At 36.8% G+C, this 26497-nt stretch overlaps 1 pseudogene; it reads right to left on the minus strand.

Moving 5' to 3' along the window:
- Window positions 1–24429: 24429 nt before the first annotated feature.
- On the minus strand, window positions 24430–25553 carry LOC137756298 (tripartite motif-containing protein 60-like; annotated as a pseudogene).
- Between the last annotated feature and the right edge of the window lie 944 nt (window positions 25554–26497).

Below are 26497 nucleotides of genomic sequence, written 5' to 3' on the forward strand. Positions count from 1 at the left end.
TTGTTGTTCTTTTCTTAAAGTTTTAAACATTTTATCATTTTGTTTTACTATTTTATCCCAGTAGTATAAGAGTGTTTTTTTTTTAAATAAAGCACTTAACTCATAAATATTTGTTGTTACACCTGCTGGGTTTGCTCGTATTTTTGCTATTTTATTTTACGTTTTTTTCTTATGATTCCTTTGTTTATTTTTCTTTTGTTACATAAACTTGAATCTTGCTTTTATCGTTTCCAGGGATTTGGAAAACAATATATTTTATAAATTCTAAGAAATATTTTTTTCTTTTTAGAAATATTTTTAACATTTTAGTACTTCTAGAATTAAAATGCATCTAATAATTGATGGTATGCTGTAGTTTAATTGGCAGCATTTTTTTCTTTCTTTGTGGTACATAAAAAAATGTTTCTTGGGCTTCCCTGGTGGTGCAGTGGTTGAGAATCTGCCTGCCGATGCAGGGGACACGGGTTCGAGCCCTGGTCTGGGAGGATCCCACATGCCGCGGAGCAACTGGGCCCGTGAGCCACAACTACTGAGCCTGAGCGTCTGGAGCCTGTGCTCCGCAACAAGAGAGGCCACGATAGTGAGAGGCCCGTGCACCGCGATGAAGAGTGGCCCCCACTCGCCGCAACTGGAGAAAGCCCTCACACAGAAACGAAGACCCAACACAGCCAAAAATAAAAATAATAAATAAATAATAAATTTAAAAAATTACAAAAATGTTTCTTACTTTAGATTAAATGAAAAACAATACGTCATATTTTAATTTTCTTAACCTTAATTTTTTCAAAAGAGTTGGAAAATATTTCTCTAATTGAGTCAGGAGTAAAATGCCACTTTAAACAATCCCTCTCTATCTAAAAGCAAGAAACTTTTTTAAAAGGCATTTACTTCTTTGATCCAATTATTTCCTTATCTGGAGCCTTATGCTTGTATTATGGCTATTCAAGGATTGTTTTTAAGAATGACTGTTATGAAATATAGATCAATGGAACAGGATAGAAAGCCCAGAGATAAACCCACACACATATGGTCACCTTATCTTTGATAAAGGAGGCAAGAATATACAATGGAGAAAAGACAGCCTCTTCAATAACTGGTGCTGGGAAAACTGGACCGCTATATGTAAAAGAATGAAATTAGGACACTCCCTAACACCATACACAAAAATAAACTCAAAATCGATTAACGACCTAAATGTAAGGCCAGACACTATCAGACTCTTAGAGGAAAACATAGGCAGAACACTCCATGACATAAATCACAGCAAGATCCTTTTTGACCCATCTCCTAGAGAAATGGAAATAAAAACAAAAATAAACAAATGGGACCTAATGAAATTTAAAAGCTTTTGCACAGCAAAGGAAACCATACAAAAGACGAAAAGACAACCCTCAGAATGGGAGAAAATATTTGCAAATGAAGCAACTGACAAAGGATTAATGTCCAAAATATACAAGCAGCTCATGCAGCTCAATATCAAAAAAACTAACAACCCAATCCAAAATTGGGCCGAAGACCTCAATAGACATTTCTCCAAAGAAGATATACAGATTGCCAACAAACACATGAAAGGATGCTCAACATCACCAATCATTAGAGAAATGTAAATCAAAACTACAATGAGGTATCACCTCACACCGGTCAGAATGGCCATCATCAAAAAATCTACAAACAACAAATGCTGGAGAGGGTGTGGAGAAAAGGGAACCCTCTTGCACTGTTGGTGGGAATGTAAATGGATACAGCCACTATGGAGAACAGTATGGAGGTTCCTTAAAAATCTAAAAATAGAACTAACATACGACCCAGCAATCCCACTACTGGGCATATACCCTGAGAAAACCATAATTCCAAAAGAGTCATGTACCACAGTGTTCATTGCAGCTCTATTTACAATAGCCAGGACATGGAAGCAACCTAAGTGTCCATCAGCAGATGAATGGATAAAGAAGATGTGGCACATATATACAATGGAATATTACTCAGCCATATAAAGAAATGAAATTGAGTTATTTGTAGTGAGGTGGATGGACCTAGACACTGTCATACAGAGTGAAGTAAGTTAGAAAGAGAAAAACAAATACCGTATGCTAACACATATATATGGAATCTAAAAAAATGGTTCTGAAGAACCTAGGGGCAAGACAGGAATAAAGACACAGTTGTAGAGAATGGACTTGAGGACACGGGGAGGGGGAAGGGTAAGCTGGGACGAAGTGAGAGAGTGTCATGGACATATATACACTACCAAATGTAAAATAGATAGCTAGTGGGAAGCAGCTGCTTAGCACAGGGAGATCAGCTCGGTGCTTTGTGACCACCTAGAGGGGTGGGATAGGGAAGGTGGGATGGAGATGCAAGAGGGAAGAGATATGGGGATGTATGTATATGTATAGCTGATTCACTTTGTTATATAGCAGAAACTAACACACCATTGTAAAGCAATTATACTCCAAAAAAATGTTAAAAAACAAAATAATAATATGCTAAAAGTAGATTGTTGAGGTACAGACATAAATTAAGCTAATAGACTTTATGGTTTTGAGGTTTGTGTAGTTAGGCTACTTATATACCCTTGCATAATAAAATAGCAGCATTGTTTAAAAAAAAAAAGAATGTCTGTTATATCTTCTAAGAATGACTGTCTTCTAAGAATGACTGTTGACGATTACATGCAGTTTCACAACTGAATCCATAAAAACAATTTACATTAATTTTTGGTTTAACAGGTTTGATGTTCCCTGTTGATCCTTTTGTAATACAATTTACCTATTCTTGAGCTCTTTATTTTCCTTATCTCTCAACTTATGGAGTTCATTTTCAAGCAAGTTTTTCAAAAGTGCATATATAAGGAATGTATTTTTTGAGGCTTTCCATATGTGAGTCGACCTTCTGTTGTCTACACATACATATATGTCAACTATGAATGATATGAAATAACTGGGTCATATTCCTTTTCCCTCCAATTTATTAACTATTTAGCTGTTGTCTTCTAGCATTTTGTATTGCAGGAAAGAACTCTAAATTCAGCTTGCTTTTTGTTCCTTTGTTGGTAATTTGCTTTTCGTGCCTGAGTGTTTGTGGAATTTTCTTTATACCTAATATTTTAAAAAGAATGACCAAGAATGTTATTTCTAGGGATGTAGTGAACCCTTTAAACCTGAAGATATTGGTTACCTTTCCAACATCTACTTCTTTCTCTCCCTTTCTTAACATAATGCCATATTTCCCAGACATTTGATTTGAGTAGATTATTGATTTCAGACCTTATTTTCTTTTTTAATATAAGCATTTGATACTCTAAATTTCCATCTAAGCATTTTTTTAGCTGTATTCCACAAATATTGATTTGTCGTGTTTTTATTTTTATTTAATTCAAAATATTTTCTAATTTCCTTTGTGATTTCCTATTTAATCCATAAGATATTTAAAAGGTTTTTTTGTTTAATTTCCCAATATTTTACCACTTCAAGTAAAATGTAGAACCTTACAACCATATGTGTCCCTTTATCTTTCCCCTGACCTTTATGCTATAGTTGTCATATGTTTTACATCTACATATATTGAAACCTCACCAGATGTTATAATTTTTGCTTTCAGGAGTCATACCTTTAAAAAAGAATTTAAGAGGAGAAACACAATCTATTATATCTTCCCAGGTATTTATCATTTTTATTGGTCTTTCTTCACTGATGAAGTTCTATTTTTTTCCTAGTATCATTTTCATTTGGCCTCAGGAACTGCCTTTAGTATTTATTGTAGAACAAGTCTGCTGGGGATGTATTCTTTTAGTTTCCCTTCATGTAAGAATGTATTTCTTTAGCATTCATTCTTGAATGATATTTCTGGACATAGAATTTTGTGTTGCTGCTTCTTTTCTTTTAGCACTTTAAAAATGTTCCATTGTCTTACCTCTTGATTTTAAAAAAGATCTTTCTCTCTGTTCTTTATATTGGATAATATTTATTGTCTATCTTCAAATTCACTGACTATTTCGTCTATCATCTCCATTTTGCTGTTTGGTCTATCCAGGAATTTTTAAAGTTCAGATATTTTATTTTCAGCTTTAAAATTTAAATTTGATTTTTTTGTGGTTTCTATTTTTCTGCCGAGAACTTTCATCTTTCCATTCATATCAAATATGTTTATCTTTATTTCACTGAGTATAGCTATAATCGCTGCTTTAAGTCTTTAATATTTCCATTATCTGGGTCATTGCAAAGTTGGCATCTGTTGAGAATGGATGACATTTAAAACATTCTCTGTATGTTGTGTAATTTTCTACTTTATCTGGACATTTTGAACCTTTTGTTGTGCAGCCTCTGGATCCTGTTATAATTCTCTGGAGAAAGTTGATTTATTTTGTCTAGCAAGTAATTAACCCAGTTAGATTCAGACCGCAAGTTTTACCTCACTGCAAAAGTAGGGGATGATTCTACTCTCATTCTGGTTTATTAAGCCTTTGCTATGCTTCTTTTGGTCTGTCCCTCATATGTGCCACTCAGGGTTAGGTTGAGACTTGCCAGTAGATTGACTTGTACTTCAATTCTCAAAGCTTTTAATCTGCTTCTTTGTGTCTCTACTGTGCGTGTACAACTCAAGGGTGATGATGAGCCCAGGACTTCTGTGGATTCATGCAGAGAATTAGGGGTTCCTTTTCTCCAGTTCTCTTCTCTTTGGAATTCCTCCCACACTTTCTGACTCTCAGGGTTCTCTTTCTTGGTTTCTCTGGCCAGAAAATTGAGGTTTATCTCAGAGTTTTAGTCATCCATATGCTGCCACTGCAATGCAGATCTGTAACTGGGACCCACCCTCAGGGCAAAGGTGCCAGAAAAAAGAGATCAAAGGAGATTTTTTCCCCCACACTTTTTGGACCACAGGACCCCTTTCTCTTGATTCCTCTGGCCAGAAAGATGGATTTTCTACCTGAGTTTTAGTTTTCATATTGGTGCCTCTTCACAGCCCTACAACTGGAGACTGCCTTCAGAGCAGTACTGTAAAAATAAAGAAAGAGAAAAGAACAGAAAATCTCACCTCTCTATGAATCACTTCTCCAAGTTTTGACTCCTTTTAAAAAATTCCTCCTGCTTTTGTTTACTTTTAAGTCCTCAGTATTTTGTCCAGTATTTTTAGTTACAATCAGTAGGAAATGTTTTAGTGGACTTACTCTATCTTGGCTGGAACCAGAAGCACCCTCATTGTGGTATTAATTTACATTTCCCAGATAATAGGAAAGTTGAGTATCTTTTCTTCTCCTCCTTTTTTTGTTATTCAATAATGAAGTATTTTTTAGTATTTTGCCTAATTTTCTATTATGTTGTCTTTTTCTTATTGATTAGTAAGAGTTCTTTATGTATTAAAAATATGAGTCCTTTTTGGGTTCATGTATCATGAATATCTTCTCCCACTATGTAGGTTGACTTCTACTCTGTTCATGGTCTCTTTTGATAAATAGAATGTCTTAATTTTGATATAATACTATGTGTCTTTTTTTCATGGCAAGTGCTTTTTATGTCCTGTTTAAGAAATCTTTGCCAGTTCGAAGATGTTCTCCTATGTTTTCCTCTGGAAAGGCTTATTGTTTTACCTTTCACATTTAGATATACTATGTGTCTGGATTGTTTAAAAATAAAGAATGTTGTAAGAGTTAAATACACTTTTTTCCATATGGCTATCTAATTTATCCAGTAAATTAGTTAAAAAGACCATCCTTTCCTCATTGAACTGCAATGTGGAATGATAGATATTATTTAGTTAGTACTTTTACTTGGAGATAATTTTGTCTAATATAAGCAGACTGTGGGAAAATGTCATTTCTATTGAAGATTTTTTAGTAGAGGTGGGTAACTGAATATGAAAAAACTTATCACTCTTCTTAAACGGAATAGAATTTGAGAAGCTTATAATATTTGTTAACCCAGTCTTACAGTTCTGTGGGAAGGTATAGCATAATTTTGATAGCTGTTTCTAAAGGTCTTTAAAGGCTTAAATAAACTATTTCTACTCCAACCATATATCTTTATTTCAAATATTTTATCCTGTTTCCAGACCGTATGCCACATGCATCCCTGTGAATTTGGTGCATAAACAGAACATTTATGTGGATAAGAGGTGAGAAAGGAAATGAGAAAATAAATAGGCTATACACGTGTATGCCTGGGGGTCTGAAAAGTCAGATTTATTACCTGGAGTCGCCAAGCTCTGGGGGATTTATTCCCATGTTCTGAATCATAAACTGGCCAGTGAATGGAGCCATTAAGGATGGGAAATATATTTGTGACAAATCACCAGCACTTGGCCTTTCTGCTAGTGATAAGGTCCATTCAGGAAGCAGAACCTGCTTGGATGAATCCTTGGAGCAGTGGCAACAGAAATCAGCAATGCCCGTCAATATCATAAATGTCTGACTTAAGAATTGCTGGGTTCTTGGGCCCAAAAGCAGTACATTGAAGTGAAATTGCAGCTTAGACAAGTGTGGTAGATGCAATTATACAGTGCTTGGGTTTGAACTGCTTCTGCCCAAAGTTGATTTATTTAGTGTTGATGCCATATTTGGACTTTCTCACATTTTCAGTTTTGTTCAAACAGGCTTGGCATTTAATTTGGAGAGTACTTAGTAACTCCCTGGCTCCTATTTATTGCCATTTAAAAATTATAATCTAGATAATTTTCACTCAGAAAGAGATGTTTTTGATCTGAGAGGAAAAAATAGCAAAATTGGTAATCTGGAGTAGGGGATTTGCTTACATAATTCCTATCCTGGTGGCTTTAACTTTAATTTTGCTCATGGTAAACTGGGTCTCCTGAAACTCATTTTGTTATGTGGGTTAGAAAAATTTGATATTTAATGCCAAACTTATTGTAATAATTATATCATATATTATCAATTTACTGTCTCATTTTATTTGAGACAGATAGAATGATATCCCAGAATTGGCCTTCACTTTTTCCAATATGCCTTGTCTAAGATCTGGCTACTGTATGTTCATTTTTCTGTTTCACCTCCACTCCATAAGTGTAAGAGACCCTATAGCAAATAATCACTAACTGGGAATTAATTGGTGACGTCAATCTGAATTAATGAAACATCTAAATTACACAATTAAAAAATATGTAGTTACTTTCTTTGGTAAGCAGTCTAGGTCAATTGAACTTCTGACTCTGAGAGTAAAGGAAATCTGGAATGCGTGGCAGAAGAATGAGTTGATGAATATCAATTACAGCCTTGGGCCTAGTGGCACTATCAAAGACCTTAGCTCATTCCATTAACCCTTCTGTCTTAAGTTTTTTATTAGAGACTGCAGCTGGCCACCACCTTGAATATTTAGTGACAGAGTGCACCTTATTTGGGCAGAAGCACATCTGGGCGGTGCAAGGGGTATACTGTAGCACATACTGCTTTGTGCCTTGTGTCACATCTCCTTGGCTCACTTGACTTTGGCTGTGGTGGACATTTCCCATGCATGCTGCCAACTTCCCATCTCAACCACCCCAGAGACTTTCAGTTGTTCTGCTTTCTCTGAAGCTTCAGGAGGTTGCTTATTCCATCCAGAGGTTCAGTGGCGTTAACTCCCCTGATAGAGTTAACCAATGTGGATGGGAGTTGGTAGATAAATACTTCAGCCTCTGTCCTTCAGAAGGATAATTATAATACACTATTCTATATGGTTTTGGAGAGGATCCCCAATAGTATTGAGCCTCAGATGTCCACAGAGATAACCAGCTCAATAAAATACCCTTTATTGGCTTTTCCTCTTTCTTACATCTCACTCTTCCTACTCCCACATTCCTGCTTCTAGGAATCACTCCTAAATAAACTGCCTTCTAATCCTTGTTTCAGGCTCCACTTGTTTCAATTTACCAATGAATCATGAATATTTTCTTATGTCGTTAGCCTGAAAAATTTAAAAAATATCTACTGACTGACTGTTTATTGGTTTAATGAATGGCCAATGGTCATAAAAAATGCTTAACTTTTTTTCAGAGAATTTCTTCATAATAGTGAAAATATAAAACTTCAGCCAACTTTAAGTGGAATTATTAAAAACCACACATTACTGGGGCTCAAATGAATGAAATTTTTTTAGAAACAGTATTTTCAGTGTCAAAACGCAAATAAGCTGATTTTCTACACCTGAGGGCGTGAATTTTTTCTGGTTATTTATTATTCATCTGTAATTTTTTGGCTTTCAAAGATTCAGCTGATTCTCAGGCTCTATTTTATTCTAGGCCCTTATAAATGTTTTCCCCACTGTTTGAGGGGACAGGTTATTACTCCTGTATTATTCTCTGTGGGAACAAAGTTTCCTGCAGTCTACTGAGAATTACTATTTAGTTGATGGTATTTTCACTTCTGCCTGGGTCTTGCTTCATAGTGCCAAGCTGAAAATTACCCCTCAGCTTGAAGTCATCTGCTTAAGAATTTGATATTCCCAGAAAAATTGTCCCTATACCACTCTTTCCCTCCTCCTTTCATCCTAGGTCCCCTTTCTGCATTTCCACTTTAGAGATTAGAGTCTGTCAGTTACAACAAACTTTGGTGTTCAAACTTTATAGCACAAGGCAGTGTTCTTTTGATTACATGTTCCAGGTCCTTTCTCCTCTCCATAAATCTAGGATTTTACACTCCCTCTCCAGCACGCCCTTTTACATAGATTTCAGTCTTTGTTCAGTGAGATTTATTCCAAATTTGTGTGCTTCATATAGACGTTCTTCAACATATATGAATGTCAGGTGGAATTCTAAATGTAAGAAAATAGCTTCAGTAACTATGTAAGTTAGAGACTAGTCAGGAAAAAGAAATTAGAGCAGATAGTTTAATGAAAGGAATTGAATAGCGGGGATGAAATTACAAAGGTGCTAAAAGAGCCCAAAGAGCAAATTGGCGAAGCATCCCCAGCGCTTAAGGGACAATGGAAAAGATAGTGTTAGCGGAGCTCAGGAGCCAGGGTCACCCTGGGGGGCTGGAATCATGGCAGGGGCTGGCCAGCAACAGCTGGGGCCATGATAAGACACAGCCACTGCTGGATATGCCACTCATATTCTGCTTTCAGAATATGAGAGAGAGAGAGAGAGAGAGAGAGAGAGAGAGAGAATGAATGAGCAAGGGAGAAGTACATTGCTTTCTCTCTCTCCAGTCTTTTGCCAGGGCCTCCCACTGGTTGAATCTAACCAGAAGCCTGGGAAATGTAATTTGCACGGTTCAAACCACCATGATACAGAGCAGAGCAAGGGAAAAGTGGGGAGTGGATTGAAAAAAAATACACAGTAATGGTAATGACTTTGCTGAGGCTACGCCAGCCATAGATGTTGTTACCAAAAGGGTAACATGTGTTGTTCACTGTGGATGCGACAGGAAATAAAATGAACAACCCCTGCACTTACAAAGATTGCAGTCTAACAGGAGAGTCAGGCTACTAAGATCTGTAATAAATTGCGTTTTCTGTAAATATATAATTTATATTATATATTACATCATTAGTATACATTATATTGTTATATAAATATAATAATATAAAACATAAAATATATGTTATTGTATATTTCTTATAAATAACGTAGTGTGAGAAGGTTTAGCTGGGAGGCATAATCTCCTGTGGCAGTCAGGGAAGGCTTTCTGGAGGAAGTAGCAGATAAGGATAAGAGTTAGAAACAGAAAGTGAAGGGTGCAAGAGAAGGAGGAAATGAATCAGACCGAGGTACAGGGTGTACACTGTGGCTTGGAGGGGGAAGAGAAGAAAGGCTGTGACAGAACAATGGTGGTGGGGGGGAGCAAGGGATGTTGCTGGAAATGGAGCTGGGGAGGAAGGCTGGACCAGGTCACAAAGGCCTTTGAAGGCCACGTTGAGGATTTTAGTCCTTATCCTAAAGCCCATCGGAGGTTACTGAGGGATTTAATTAGGATTGTTATTTAATTAGATAACAATCAGCTTTATGGTTTAGAAAGGTCGTTCCAGACTGGTGGTGGGGACAGCAGATAGAATGCTGTGCTGTAGCTCAGGCGAAAGAGGATGTTGCTCTGGACCAGTGTAGTGAACGCAGATGGGGGAAAGCTCTAGAGATATTTGGAAGGCTGAAACAACAGTGCTTTGATTGGCAACTGATCGGCTACATGGATGAAAGCGAGAGGAGAGAAGGATTACATTTGGACCTCTGGATGGAGAGCAGTGCCAGTAGGGCACTTAGTTGGTCCAGGGGCTTGCTGTCAGGAAGCCTGCCCACCTATATCTGGACGGCTGAATCACGGCCTGTGTTTCTCGTTGCTCCCTTGGAAGTAGGATCCTATGAAAGGTCTCACAGGATTTTAAATTGTGGGGGGGGGGAGGGGCGGTGCTCAGCTCTCAGGACTGTTTGCCGATTTCATCTGTGATTTCCTGTGGAGCCCAGCCATTCTAATAGTGTGGCTTCTGTGAACTGTTCCCAACAACTGGAGAAAACAGCTTATTGTAAAGACAAAACAAATAAAAAGTGGCTTTCACTTTGTGATTATTGTTAAAAGATAAATATATTTGCAGGAGGAGCCATCATTGGTAACCCTATCCCGAATCCTGTTCAAAACCGTGTCGTTGTCCTGTAGCCTGAATTATTTTTTTAGCAGGCACCTTTCCATAGCTTGAATTTTTGCTGTAAAGACTGAAGAAAACATTTAGCAAATAGAAGTCACTGCGCTCTGCAGCAAAACTCTTCATCATGCTTTGCATCTCTCCCCAGACTCAGAGGCACTGAGAGAGATAGAACATGCCTCAAGATGGAGCCCTTGAACCACAAAGTTTTGAAGTAATAATCAGCGAATGTGTAAACTTGCCAGGTTCAAGCAAACTTGGAGCAGCGGGTCAACACTGGCTGCAATTCTAGTGCGGAAAGCAGAAGGTGGGGAGGAACTGTATCCCCCGGTCCCCAAAGATTTCACGGGGCCAGACAGGTCTTAGCGACAGGCTTCTGTGGTGATTCTCAGATTTGGGCTCCATCAACTTCCAGGGTTAAATGGTTAAATCAACAGGATAAATCACTTTATTTGTAGAAAGAAATAATAATTTGTATATTCCATTAACAAAGTATACATTCCCCTCTTCTTAAGCCCATCTGAAATGGTGGAAACACAACTCGGAAACTTTATAATCTTCTTCGAGCCCTAATAAGCTCTTATTCTGAAACACAAAGGGGGCCTCTACTGCAATACCCAAATGAATGAGATGCTCCTTTCAGTGGGGGAGTCTCTCCTAAAGAGGAAGGCAGCACAGTGTAGCGGGAAGGAGAAGAGCTAGGGTCTCAGCATCCGCCACGTTGAAGCCCCTTCCTAGCTATGTGCCCTTAGGCCAGCTTCTTTACCAATAAAAGCTGTTCCAGGCTCTGAAGGATTAGAGATCATGTATTAAAGTGCCTTCTGCTTGTGCCTACCAATAAAGTACCTACTAACGTTTACTGTCAGAGCATCCGTCTGTGGGCTGTGCACTGACCAAAGCATCACGTTTTTATAGAGGTGCTAGTCACACTGTAAACATGATGCATATGAAGGCAGGTGAGCCCCAGGGCAGCAGAATACGCCCCCTCCTAATCAACCCACACTGACCCACCCAGCCAGGTGCTTATTAGGGCTAACACACGGGCAGGCACCATCTACTGCGCATGTTTGCAAGGCTGTTCCTTGCCCTGACTGTACTTACTCCCCCCAGCCCATAGGAACCTGATACAGCTGCCCCTCCTGCTTTGGTGGGGGAGGTACAGGACACAGGCTGGTATTACCAGGGTGCACATGGCCCAGGTGACCAGGTAAGAGTGGGGATTCCTGGACAGCAGCTCAGACTGTGTAGCATCTTTGCCTGATTCGTCACAGGCCTTTTGTGCTCTAGCCAATGGCTTAAAAAGGATCCATGCAACTGCCATTGGGACAACTTTCAGCAGGACGACAGTTCCCCTTCTCAGCTTCGCCCCCTCACTCCCTGCCCCTGTCTCTCTTCAATAAGTGGGCCATGGGCCGCATAAAGGGTTGTGTGCCACACTTTCGCTGGCCCAGCTGTGTAAGTTTGTTCAACTTGGCTATTACCAAGAGACATGGGGTCCATCATATTATCTATAACATAGACTCTGGTGATATCCACACTTGTTAATTACGCTTAGTAGTGCTTCGTACACTTTTAAAATATTGTTATCCCTCCATTCTTCTTACTTCTCATATCCTTTCACTTTATCCTCCTTTCCCCCAAATAACCCTCTTTACTTTTTTCCCTTTCTTGCAGAGAACTCTCATTCTCTTCCCATAACCTTTCCTTCTATCTTCCTTCTGTCTATCTTCCTTCTATCTTCTCCCTTCTTTCTATCTTCTTTTCATATCTCATGTCAGTTTCTAACCTCCCGCCCATGTTTCTTTTCTTCTCCATGTTTCTTCTCCTTTCATTTCTTGCTCATTTTCTTTCCCTTTCTCCATGCCTTCCTTCCCACCCAGTTTTTTCTCTTTCAGCTTTATTCCCTCCTTCGAACCCTCGCAGGAACCCCCTCCATTTTTTCTTTATTCAATCATTCCACTTCTTCCAGTGACACTGGAGTCAGAGAATTCTGGGAAATGAAAGGTCACAGTGCTGGGAGCCCATCTGCTATAAGCCAGGTCCTGCGAATGTTCATTTCACTTTGTATCCTGAGGATAAAAAATAATGGAGTCCAGAGAAGTCACCATCATGGATCTAGATATATAGACAGAGGGTAAATTCCCCCTGGATTTGAAGGTGAACTTAGATCTTGCCCCGCTCAAGTTTATGGTTTATTTCTCCTTGAAATTATGATAACAATGGAGTCATGGAGTGTCTTTAGGGCTGGTCGAATACTCTTGACTTTTTTGAGGGTCAGAGTCTCCCTTGAGAATCTGCTGGAACTTCTGGACCTTCTTCTCAGGTAAATGCACATGAACTTGAAGTTTTACTTACAATGTTAAGAAATCCCTTAAAACCCATTCATGGGCTCTCTAGGAGCCTTTTGGTTGGGGAAGTACAATATAAATTCAGACTCCAAAGGAGGTATTGTATGCTTCGCCAGGCAATTGATGTGATAAGTTATTAGGCTGTAAACTGAGGCAGAATTTCTCACTTCAATAACAAAGCTGAAGACTATGGTGGGAATTTTCTAGATTGAGGGGATATTGGTCAGGTCTGTCTGCCCTATGAGTTTCCTGCTCTCAGTGAAGACAGGAGCCTTCACCTTTCAGAGTCTCTCCTTTCCTGGCCATTTGGAAGCCTGGATGTTTTAACTGCATAAACTGCCATCTGGGGCCTGAGCAATGAGCAGAATGGAATACTCATCATGACATCTGTTCCTTTCTACAGCTTCCTGCTTTAGTCAGCTTCAGATTAATATCTAATTTTTGGGAGGAGTGGAATAAAGAGGTCACCTTTTTTGTCCAAACTTTCTGACTCAAGGTGATTTTTTCCACATGAAAAATAAATGTGGGAGGGAAGAATCCCATTTATCCACTTTGGAAAATAATTTATTCCAGAAGTCTGAACTCTGGGGTACTTTTTATTTAATCAGTATGGCCCCATGAATTATCATCTTGTGGTTTTATTTTAGTGGTGGTACTTATGTTTTGCTTGTATCCTTATTGTAAATTTAGTGTTTTCCAATGAATTAGTTTCCTTCTTCTCTCAGCTCATTAGGTCTTCCAAGAGTATAAGCAGAATCAGATTTGCAAGAGCAATTTACTTCTTTGTTTCACTAGGTATTGTTTGGAATGGCTTTTCTTCAATGAATTTACTTAACAGGTATTATGAGCAATTTTTGTGTGAAATACTGGTTCAAGAGAGAGGGAGTTAAAGAGAACAACACAAGAGCCTTGCTATACCTAGGGTGTGTGTATGGGGGGGATTACTGGGAAGAGGAGAAAGTCACCAATTCTAGAGACTGGTCCCCATGCTGGCAGATAGAGATGGGATGTGCCCAGTCCCAAGGGATTGGGTGAAATCTAGAAGTTCTGGGAAAGCTCAGTTTTACAGCTGGAGACACCCAGAATGTTAGACTGATGGTTACACAGGTAACTCCTGACTCACTTGTTGGTGGCAGAGATTCTCATTTGTCTCCAACTGGGAATGTAGTAGGACTGGGTAAAGGTCTCCCAGGCTCACACTGAGCAGTGCTGAAGTAGGCAGAAAGTGACCGTGACTAATGCCACTAGAGCCTTGGGGAATAGTGGAGGAGGAGGAGCAGGTGTGAGGGAAAATTGTAAGTTGCACAGCGTACATTTTCTTAAAATTTGCAAGTGATAGATTTTTCATGCTTCCCCAAGAGGAATATAATATTCTAGAACTTTTCATAATTGCCCTCAGTTATTGTCATCAAAACAATTATAGTTTTCTCCTTGTAACTGTCTACTAACACGGCATGTTGTCTTAGTGGATCAGTTGTGCTTAAATCCTGATTGCAAATGCCAGTGTCATGTGAATCATTCTGAATACAGAAAGCAGTGCGGAGAAAGACCTTCTCAGTTAACAACAGAACTCTAGGGTCTGAGACTTTTGGAGAAAGTGATTTTCAGATTTCAGACTAACAAATATGCTATCATGTCTTTAGGAGGTTGTTGGTTCTGATGGAATATTTCTCTTTAGAAATTGTCTCAGTAATGGGTACCTGTCTTTGGGGCAGGAGAAAGGAATAAGGATAGACCTTCTCATTATAATAATAATTTTTAAAAGTTGCAACATAGTTGGTCCCAAGTTTATGAAGCATTTGAAGAAAAGATGGTCTTATTTTAGCAGAAGAAATAGGAGCGAAAGACTATGGACAAGGAAGGAGAAATGGGAAAGCATGATTGAAAATCATTTGGATCTGGCTAAAGTGATCAGATATCCCTGTGTAAATCTCTTTTCCAGGACCATCTTCTTCCTAGGACCACGGGGTCAGATTACAATGAAGGATTCTGGTTTAAATTCTCACCAGGGTTTCTGAGCCTTCCTGACTCTTCTCTTCTTCAACTTGTACCATGTTTTCTCATATAAATGTGTTTTTCTGTCTACAAAGTAAGAAATACCAAAAGACCAAGTGTCACCAACTTCTCCTGAATGTCAAGAAAACTCAAATTTGCTAGAAACAACAATGGAATAGCAAGATCCCCCTTCTCTTCCCCTCCTTATCCAATCAGTTTCTCTACTGCTTTGCCCCTGAAGCAAGAAACCCTAACAGGGATTCCAGAGGACAGTTCTCAGCAGGACACTTCACCAGTCACTCTTACCTACAGAATTTCCCTCCATGAGCAGTACCCCCTCTCCCCACTTCTTCATGTCTGCAACAGTGTGTAGACCTAGCAACAGCAGTTTCCACAAATTTTTTGTATTAGAGGTGATAACTAGTGTGAGCATATAATTTATTGTCCAAACTGGAACATGTGTGTTTTTTTTAACCTAGACATTGGGAGAATTTTTTTTTTTAAGTTTTATTTGACATAACTGTATATTCACATGCAGTTGTAAGAAATAATACAAAGAGATCCTTTACACCCTTCACCTAGTTTCCTCCAGTGGTAACGTCTGGCATAACTATAGTACAATATCACAACCAGAAAATTGCCATTGATACAATCTGCCTACTTTATTCAGATTTCACCAGTTTTACATGCATTCCTGTATGCGTGTGTGTGTGTGTGTGTGTGTTTTATTCTATGCAATTTTATCACATGTGTAAAATACTGTGACCACAGTCAAGATAGGGAAGAGTTCCATCACAAGGATCCCTCATATTGCCCTTTTATAATCACATTCACATTCTTCTTAGACCCACTTTCCCTCAAACCCTGGCAACTACTAATCTGTTCTCCATCTCTATAATTTTGCCATTTCAAAACTGTTATATAAATGGAACCATACACGATATAGCCTTTTGGGGTTGCCTTTTTTTCTCAGCATAATTTCCTTGAGACCCATTCAACTTACAGCAAATATTAGTCATTTTTTCCTTTTTATATCATTCCATGGTTTGGATGTACCACATTTTGTTTATCCATTAATCAGTCGATGAACACTGGGTTGTTTCCAGTTTGGGGCTATTATGATTAAAGATGCTATGGTTATTTGCATACAAGTTTTGTGTGGACATAAATTTTCATTTCTCTGAGATAAATGCCCAAGAAAGTAATATTTAATGTCTAGGTTGTATAGTAAGCGCATGTTTAGTTTTTAAAGAAACTACCACAGTGTTTTCCAGAGTGACTGTACTATTTTACATTCCCATCAGCAGTATATGAGTGATCCAGTTTCTCTGCATTGTTGCCAACTTTCATATTATCACTATTCTTTAAATTTTTACCATTTTTATAAATGTGTAGTGGTACGCTACACAATCCTGCTTACAGAGCAATGGTTTTGTGGTTGCCCTGTGGAGAGTGGGATCAATTTCCCAACCAAAATTGGTTCAAGGACTTCCCTGGTTGTCCAGTGGCTAAGACTCTGCTCCCAATGCAGGGGGCCTGGATTCAATCCCTGGCCAGGGAACTAGATCCCCTATGCCGCAACTAAGAGTTCACATGTCACAACTAAAAGAGCCCGCATGCTGCAATGAAGATCCTTCATGCCGCAACTAAGACCAAGCACAGGCAAATAAATAAACAAATAAATTTTAAAAATTTAAAAAAATTCGTTCAGATGTAGAGACTGATGATACCACACACAGTAGGAGGGTATGAAAAGAGGGAATTATTCATATAATGGGAATTTTTTTGGAAAAGAGCAGGGCAGATACCCAAGCCAGTCTGGACTGGCTTTAGTGAAGGGAGGGGCAAGTGTCTTTTGATTTTATTTTGATTGGGGAGTGGGGCTAGGGTGATGATTCCCATGTGTGGGCAGGGGTTTTCGTAGTTTGACCTTTCCTGGAAGTGCCAAGGGAGCGAAGGCCCGGGCTTTTTTATCAGCTTGCCCAGATGTAGGGCAAAAGCTGAAAGGGGTTAGATGGAGCTTGAAAGCTGTCAGCAGTCAAATATCAAAAATGGATTCAGACACTTCATTAAACTTGCTCTTGAAATGTTGTCAAAGATTAGTTGGGCATATTTGTGTAGATATATTTCTGGTTTCTCTATGCTGTTCCATTGACCCATGTGTCTATTCCTCTGCCAATAACACACTGTCTTGACTACTGTAGCTATATAGTAAGCCTTAGCATGGGGTAGAGTGGTCTACCCACTTTATTCTTCTTCTTCAAGATTGTTTTAGCTATTACAGATTCTGTGTCATTTCATATAAACTGAGAATATGCTTCTCTATGTCTACAAAAATCCCTGCTGGAAATTTGATAAATATTGCATTAATCTATAGATCAGTTTAGGGAGGATTCACATTTTTACTATGCTGAGTCTTCCAACCCATGAACATAAGTCATTACTTCTACTTAGTTCTTTGATGTCTTTCCTCAGCATTTTGTAATTTTCAGGATACAGATGTTGTATGTATTTTGTTAGATTTATACCTAAGTATTTCATTTTCTTTGGTGAATTATAAATGGTATTATATTTTAAATTTCACTTTCCACATATTTGTTGCATGTTTGTTGTTAGTATGTAAAATTGAGATTAACTTCAGTGTGTTGATTTTGTATCCTGAGACTTTGATAAACTCACTTACTATTTCAAGGAGTTTTTATTTTGTCAATTCTTTGGAATTTTCTACACAGACAATAAGTCATCATAAGGGCAGTTTTATTTTTTCCTTTCCAATCTGTATGCTTTTTATTCTTTTTGCTTGCCTTATTGTATTGGCTAAAACTTCCAGAACCATGTTGAATAAGAGTGGTAAGAGTGGGCATCCTTGCCTTGTTCCTAAACTATACAAAGTGAAATATTAAAAAAGAGTACAAATAAGTCAAACTAAAAACCTTAAAAATATTCAAGTAACCTACTAGAAAGCTGGAGATGAGAAACAGAGGAATGAGAAACACAGGAAATAAACAAAAACCAAAGAATAAAATGGCTGTATAAGCCATAACATGTCAATAATTACCTTAAATGTAAATAGTCTAAATTCATCAATTAAAAAACAGAGACTGGCAGAGTGGATTAACAAACCTGTGATTCAACTGTATGCTGTCTACAAGAAACTCACTTCAAATACAGTGACATAGGTAGGTTGAAAGTAAAAAGACAGAAAAAGGTGTGGCATGCAAATATTAACAACAGCAAAAGAGCAGGAGTAGATATATTAAATATCAGGTAAAATAGATTTCAAAGCAAAGAATTGTCTCATGTAGTCATGTGTGAGATGCATGGGCAGTGTACAGAGTTCTCACTTTACCATGTGGTTAAATGTGAAAGATAGCAACTCTTTCCAGATGCAATGTAACAGACACATCCCTTTCAAGGACAGCCTTCATCTTGCTCTAAAACAAAGTTCTTTTTGACTCCATCAACTAGAAATTGCTAACCCTGGTCTCAGGTGGTGTATTTGATGCTGTTGCATCTGCAGGTTAGTTAGTGTATCAGTTACTTGTGTTGTTAAAGTTGACAGGTCACCAGCTCAAAGGGTCAATAGGAAATGTGAGAAAGTATGGGTTAACTGTAAGTGAAACACATGTGAGAAATGGAGTCTGAGCAGTCCTTCTGCAGAGCATAGAGAAAACAGTCAGAAAGCTCCTGCTACAGTAGTTTTGTTATTTATGTTAAGATGTAAATCTACAACTATTTGCTTGTTTTTCTGTTTGTTAAGGCCTTTTTTATTTTGCAAAGAGACCCTCTCTACAGCAACGAATTTTCAATGAGCAATTATACTCCAATAAAGATGTAAAAAAAAAATTAAAATAAAATAAAATACATAATACTGAAATGTAGATGTATGTAGCATTGGCATTAAAAGGTATGTGAAAATGAAAAAAAAAAGGTACAAACTACTAGGTATAAAATAAGTAAGTTACAAGGATGTAATGTACAACACAGGGAATATAGTCAACATTTTATAATAACTTTGCTTGGAGTATAAGCTATACAAATATTGAATTACTATGGTGTACACCTGAAATTAATGTAACATTGTAAGTCAACTATACTTCAGTAAAAAATAAGTAAATAAAAAAAAAAGAAACTTGATGTTTTGGAAATAATTAGTGAATTTCTATTTCTCAAAAAAAAAAAAATGCTGGTGAATGTAACCTGCACAAAAATATTTGTCTGCATTTACCTTCCAATCAGAAGTCATAGTGATATTACTGACTATGTGAAAACCAGAAGACCCAAATCTGTTTAAAAAACATCACCACTTATTTCAAAAGTTAGCTGCAGAAGTTGAATTTGCATAGCATTCTGTGAAGCATGGCTTTGCAGTTAGATCAAATGATGATTTCTCTGAATTAATTTCATTCATTTTCAATTCCATGTTTTCCCATGCACGTACAAAGAGCGAAGTGATAGCTGTTAATGGGTTGGCTCCATTAGCAGAAAAAGATCTTTGCAGTTAAATGATGCCAGTTTTATATCAGTGACACTGGATGCTTCAAATAGAAAATTGGTTAATTTCAGTAATGGCTTAATTTTTTCATCAATGTTATGCAATCAAAGTATAGCTTTTGGAAGATCATTTTGTTACGGTTAAAACATCTGACTCTAATAATGCTTACTTATACATTCAGTTTAAAAATCCAACATTGAAGATAAAGTTATTTTGTTGTGATGATAATACAAATACAAATTTAGGTGGAATATAATTATCTTGGCAAAAACAATGTTCTTACTAAATTAAGAAACCTATGGAGCAGAAATGCACTTGGAGTTGGTTGTGGAGCATATGTAATTCATCACTGCATCTAAACTGTGATACTCTACCAATTGAAATAGAAGCTATAGTTGTCCATATTTGCAAATGTATTTACACATATATATACACATTTAGAATAATTGAATTGTAAACTTTTGTGACACGATGTGGAACATGAAAAAGAATTTGGAATGGCAGTATATGATTCTCTTCTTGTTTCCAGTCATGACTCATATTTTTTAAATGTTTGAGCCTTTATAGTAGTATGTTGTTAATTAACTCAAGGTCCTACAGAGTATTGACTATTATTGTAAATAAGTCCTTTAAATTTAGGTTGCTTTTTGTTCAAAATCATTTGGAAATCTTTAATCAAAGTACTCAAGAAATGGAGTATCAAAAATTCACCTTTTGAAGCTTTTAGCAAATTGCAATTATGAAAACAAAGCTTGTATATAGGAAGAAATCAAAATTCATGATTTAGCAGATTATATGATGAGAGCCCAAACTGTGCACGGGATTTAATTTTGACATTCTACAACTGCACTTTGTAATATCTTGACTTGATACATCTCTTATTTTGAACTAGACCTTATAATCTGTACTGCAGTAGAATAAACTTGAGAAGGCCTTGATTTTGCAGTGTTTAAATTTGGTGAACCATTCAAAAGAATCATAAATACAGTGAACTTATTTAATGAGTTTTATTTTGTAAAAATATTTGTTGAAGGACCCTAAATGGAAGCAAAAAGACGTTACTTTTCAAAATATTTATACATTTTTCAGTAAAAGAATTAGAATTGAGAATACTCTCTAATTAACAGAATTTGCTCTACACTTAGATACCTTAACATCTGTAAGGAGACTATTTTTTCAATTAAAAATATTATAGTCTTCAGAAAAGAAAAATTGAAGTTATTCAAAATTTCAAATTTATTGGCTATAAACTACAGCTTTGAAGAATATTGCATGCAATTTTACCAATTCCTATTTAAAAAATACATTTTCAGAAAATATCAGTAACGTATTAGAAACAGATATCACTAATAAACTAATTAAAGCGCATGAGTATATACCAAGTATAATTATTTTATTTATGTATTTTTTAATTTTGGAAAATCATTTTGAAAAGTCTTTTACATGGAAATAATTTTACTTTTTAAAAGAATTTCATATTTGAAAATATTTTAAATATAAAAATTTTATACCAATTATACCAATGAAATTAGTCCAATTTGTTTGTCAATAAATACATATCTTAGAAAAGCATGCAACTGTATTTCTTCAAATGTTTAATTCTTCAAAATATTTTACTTTGGAAATTAAAACATTTAAAACGACTCCACTGAAGCTTCTGCTGTTACAGTTACCAGTAACCATCATGTTGCTAAAAACAAAGGACATTTTAAAGTCCTCATCTTACTTGACATTTTTTGTCAGCTTTTCACATTGTCGACTATTTCCCTCTTCTCAAAATGCTCTTTTTGCTTGGTTTCTCTGAGGTACACCGTAACTCTCTGGTACACACACTCAGTCTTTTGTGACGGGCTTTCTTCATCTTTCCCATCATTAAATGCTGAAATACATCTTTCATTCTAGGTGGTCCTTGAACTACCATGGCTTCAAGTAACATAAAAATCTTCCATTCTCAACTATATATCTCAAATCAGATCACTCTTTTGAGCTTCAGACTTAATTATACAGTCGCCTAGAGGCAAAGGTTGTCAAACTATCTCTGTAAAGGGCTAGATAGTAAATATTTAAAAATTTTTGATCCAATTGATCTATGTCAAATTAATCAACTCTGCCATTGTAGGGCAAAAGCAGCCATAGAAAATATGTAAATAAACGAGCATGGCTGTGTTCCAGTAAAACTTTATTTATTAAAACAAAGGCATTGAGCTATTCAACATTGTCCTGGAAGTTCTAGCCAGAGCTACTTAGACAAGAAAAAGAAATAAAAAGCATCCAAATTTGTAAGGAAGAAGTAAAACTATCTTTATTTGCAGATGACATTATTCTACATGTAGAAAATCCCAAAGAATCCATAAGAAAGCTATTAGAGCTAATAAATGAATTCAGGAAAGTTACAGGTTACAAAATCAACAGACACACAAAAGTTGTGTTTCTAAACATTAGCAATGAACAATCCAGTATGGAAATTAAGAAAACAATTTCATTTGTAATAGCATCCAAAAGTATAAAATACCTAGGAATAAATTTAACCAAGGAGGGGAAAGACTTGTACATTGAAACTTATAAAGCATTGCTGAAAGAAATGAAGGAAAACTTAAATAAATGGAAAGATATTTTGTGTTCATGGATTGGAACACTTAATATTTTAAGATGTCAATACTATCCAAAGTGATTTACAGATTCAACACAATTCCTGTCAAAATTCCAGCAGCTTATTTTTGTGTGTGTGTGCAGAAATGGAAAAGCTGATTCTCAGATTCATATGGCATTCTAAGGGTCCCAGAATGCCCAAAACAATCTTGAAAAAGAATCAAGTTGGAGGACTCACACTTCCAGATTTCAAAACTTACTACAAAGCTACAGCATTCAAAACAAAGTGGTACTGGCATAAAGATAGACATATAGACCAATGGAATAGAATTGAGACCCCAGAAATAAATCCTTACATGTATGGTCAATGGATTCTTGACAAAGATGTCAATTCCATTGAATGGGGGAAGAATTGTCTCGTCAATAAATGGTGCTAGGAAAATTGGATTTCCCCTGTACAAAAGAATGAAGTTGGATCCCTTCTTCACACCATTTACAACAATTTTTTTAATAAATTTATTTATTTATTTATTTTGGCTGCATTGGGTCTTCGTTGCTGCGTGTGGGCTTTCTCTAGTTGTGGCGAGCAGGGGCTACTCTTCGTTGTGGTGCACGGGCTTCTCAGTGCGGTGGCTTCTCTTGTTGAGGAGCGTGGGCTCTAGGCATATGGGGTTCAGTAGTTGTGGCATGCAGACTCAGTAATTGTGGCGCATGGGCTTAGTTGCTCCATGGCATGTGGGATCTTCCTGGACCAGGGATCGAACCCATGTGCCCTGCATTGACAGGTGGATTCTTAACCACTGCACCACCAGGGAAGTCCCAATTACAAAAATTAAGTATGCTCAATGATCTAAATATAAGAGCTAAAACCCTAAAACACTTAGAAGAATGCATAGGGGAAAAGGTTTATGACCTTGGATTTGGCAATGGATTCTTAGATATGACACCAAAAGCACAGGCAACAGAAGAAAAAACAGATCAATTGGACTTCATCAAAATTGAAAACTTTTGTTCATTAAATGCTACTCTTAAGAGAGGGTGAAGACAATCCACAGAATGGCAAAAAATATTTGAAAATCATATCTAATAAGAGTGTAATATCCTGAATATGTTAAAAACTCCTAAAACTCCTCAACAAAAAGACAAACAACCCAATTAAACATGCATAAAGGATTTGAAAAAAAAACTCTGCAAAGAAGATATACAAATTGCCGATAAGTACATGAAAAGATACTCAACATCATTAGTCAATAAAGGAAGTGCAAATCAAAGCCAGAAATGAGATATGACTTTACACCTACTAGAATGGCTATAATAATTTATTTTTCATTTTGAAAATTTAAGTATAGTTGGTGTACAATATTACATAAGTTACAGGTGTACAACATAATGATTCACAATTTTTAAAAGTTATATTCTACTTATAGTTACTACAAAATGCTGGCTATATTCCCTGTGTTGTACAATACATCCTTATGGCTTACTTCTTTATTGCATAATAGTTTGTACCTCTTAATCCCCTACCCCTATCTTGTCCCCCCTTCCCCCTCCCCACTGGTAACTACTAGTTTGTTCTCTACATCTGTGAGTCTGCTTCTTTTTTGTTATATTCACTAGTTTGTTTTACTTTTTAGATTCCACATATAAGTGATATCATACAATATTTGTCCTCTCTGTCTGACTTATTTCACTTAATACCCTCCAAGTCCATCCATGTTGTTGTAAATGGCAATATTTCATTCTTTTTTATGGAGAATGGATATAATAATTTAAAAAAATAATGGAAAATAAAAAATGTTGGAGAGAATGTAGAGAAATTGGAACGCTTGTACTCTCCTGATGGGAATGTAAAATGGTGCAGTCACTATGAAAACAGTTTGGTGGTTCCTCAGAAAGTTAAACATAGAATTACTGTATGACCCAGCAATTCCACTCTTAGGTATATAGCCAAAGGAATTGGAAACAGAAACTCAAACAGATACTTGTATGTCAAAGTTATTACAGCATTATTCAGAATAACCCAAAAGTGGAAACAACCTAAGTGTTTATTAACAGTGAATGGGTAAATAAAATGTGGTATATACATACAATGGAATATTATTCAGCCTTAGAAAGGAATTAAGTTCTTTTTTTCAATTTTAAAGTAAAATAGTTTATTAGTTGTGTTAAGCAATATTTTATTACTTAAAATATTATTTATTTTCAAATATTTTATCTAAGAAATTCAAAGCACTTGACAACTGATGCTGGTAACATCTATGCAATTGGCATTGCTACCATGTTTATATAGTTTCTGAAAATGAGGAAGAAAAATTTATTCTGGTTTTCAGCGGTGGAAAATTTTAAAAATCCAGAATTACTGAGACAAAATTTACTGACTAAGGTAGCCCTAAGAGCTGAAATAGAATCATTCCCCAGGTACTTCATCTTTCATAATCTGTTACTGAAGAGATTCAGAATCTGTTCCAGTATAGAAATAGGGACTAACGGCTTCTATAAAAGAATCATTAAAAGTATAGAGAAGAGATCTATCATTCACATTATAAAAAGGAAACCACACTCAACTCAGTCCAGAAAAATGCCAGTCTTACTGGGTTTTACTACTGGCAGAAGTTGACTGTCTTAGGACGCAATGCAACATAACTGCTGTCAACATATCACCCAGTTGCCCAGAATATACCCTGACCTACTGGCTGATTCCACCATTTCCTAGGAAGACTATCTTGACACATGCCCAATGTCCATTTAGTTTTGTTTTCCAATTCTACTTCCCAGTAATGCCTGCCAGAATTTAATCTCATAGAACCTAGGATAGCAAGGCAGAGATGAAATCTCCTTGGGTTATAACAAAGGTTTGGTTTTTTTCTTTCTATATTGCATAATTTTTCTGTCCTCAGAGACTATAAGCCCAGGATGTGCTGCTTCAAGATCTAGAATCACATCTATTTGTAATGGCTTGATAATTTGGCCTAAGCCAGAATATTGGGGAGGAATACTGAATCCATATTTCTTTAATCGAAATGAAGAGTTCAGGGTATTTTAGGTTTTGATACCTGTGGTGCGTCCAATACAGGGGGCATGGGTTCGATCCCTGGTCAGGGAACTAAGATCCCATATGCCAATAAATAAATAAATAAATAAATACATAAATAAATAAATAAATAAATAAATAAAAACACACAGTGAGCCAAATTTTTCCTATAGGTCATAGTCTGCCAACGCCTGGCCTAGATAACATTTGTACTTGGATATCTGACAGGAGTCTTAAAACTGAATTTATAATTGTCCTGCATAAATCTGTAGATTTCTAGTCTTTCCCATCTCAGTTAAAGATGCCATCATTTTCTTGATTGTTCATTTTAGAAACTTGAACATTATCCTTTACACTTTCTTCTCCTTTAATTCTTACACCTAAGTCCTGTTGATTCTATACTCTTACACATTTTCTAAATTTCTTCATTTCTTTCCATCTCTACTTCACCATGCTAGACCAACTCACCCTCCTCCTACCTGGACTTCTGCAATTGTCTTTATACTAGTCATCCTGTTTCCTCTCTTGACCATCTCTAATTCATCGGTGGCAGAAACTACCAGTTGTCTTCCAACATCCACTCCCTTTCTTCCAAAGTAATAGACTTCTTAGCTGGGCACAGAGCCATCTAGGGAAAAAACCCTCACTTTCCCAAACTCCTTTGCAGCTAGAGGTGGTCATTGGGCTAAGTTCTTGTTAACAAAATAAAATGGTAGTGACATATAGAATTTCCAGGTGCCCTTCTTGTTGGTTGAGATGTGGCTTTGGTGCTGCACAATCTTGGACAATGCTGGTAAGGGCAATAATGTTGGGATGGCAGAAGAAGAAGATAGATGGAGCCTGGGTTCCTAATGACTTTTAGGGGCAATATCGAATTCCGCTCAGACTTTATCTTACCTACGCCATTGTTATTTTGAGTCTGTGTTACACTTAGCCAAAACTATAATCTAATGAAAGCACCATCTTCCACATAATAGCTAGAGTGATCATCTAAAAACACAAATCTTGTCAGATCAATTCCTAATTTTATTTAAAACCCTTCTGTAGCTGCCCATCAATGAATGGGTGAATACAAAAATTCTTAATATTGCCCACAAGACTCTGTGCAATCCAGCCCTTGCTCGTTTCTTTAGCTTCCTTTTGCACCTTAAGGCTCCAAGCCTCCAAGCATGCTGGCTTAATTTCAGTTAGGTCTTTCCTAATCAAAGTGTTTCTTAAATATCCTGTTTTCTTTGCTTAGAATGCTCTTTCTCTCTTTTTCTGCCTGTCCCACTTCTACTCATCTATCAAGTCTCAAACATCATTTCCTTAAGAAAGCCTTGATCATTCCCCACCCTGCCCCATTCTCCCAAACTAGGTAAGGGTGTTCCCTGTTTTATTCACTCCAAATACCCCTCCCCCTTTTTGTTAATACTCGTCTCAATTGCAATTTAAATTGTTACTAAATAATTAACAGTAATTCAAATAGTCCCATACT

The sequence above is a fragment of the Eschrichtius robustus genome, chromosome X, assembly GCF_028021215.1.
Source record: "Eschrichtius robustus isolate mEscRob2 chromosome X, mEscRob2.pri, whole genome shotgun sequence".
Classification (NCBI taxonomy): Eukaryota; Metazoa; Chordata; class Mammalia; order Artiodactyla; family Eschrichtiidae; genus Eschrichtius; species Eschrichtius robustus.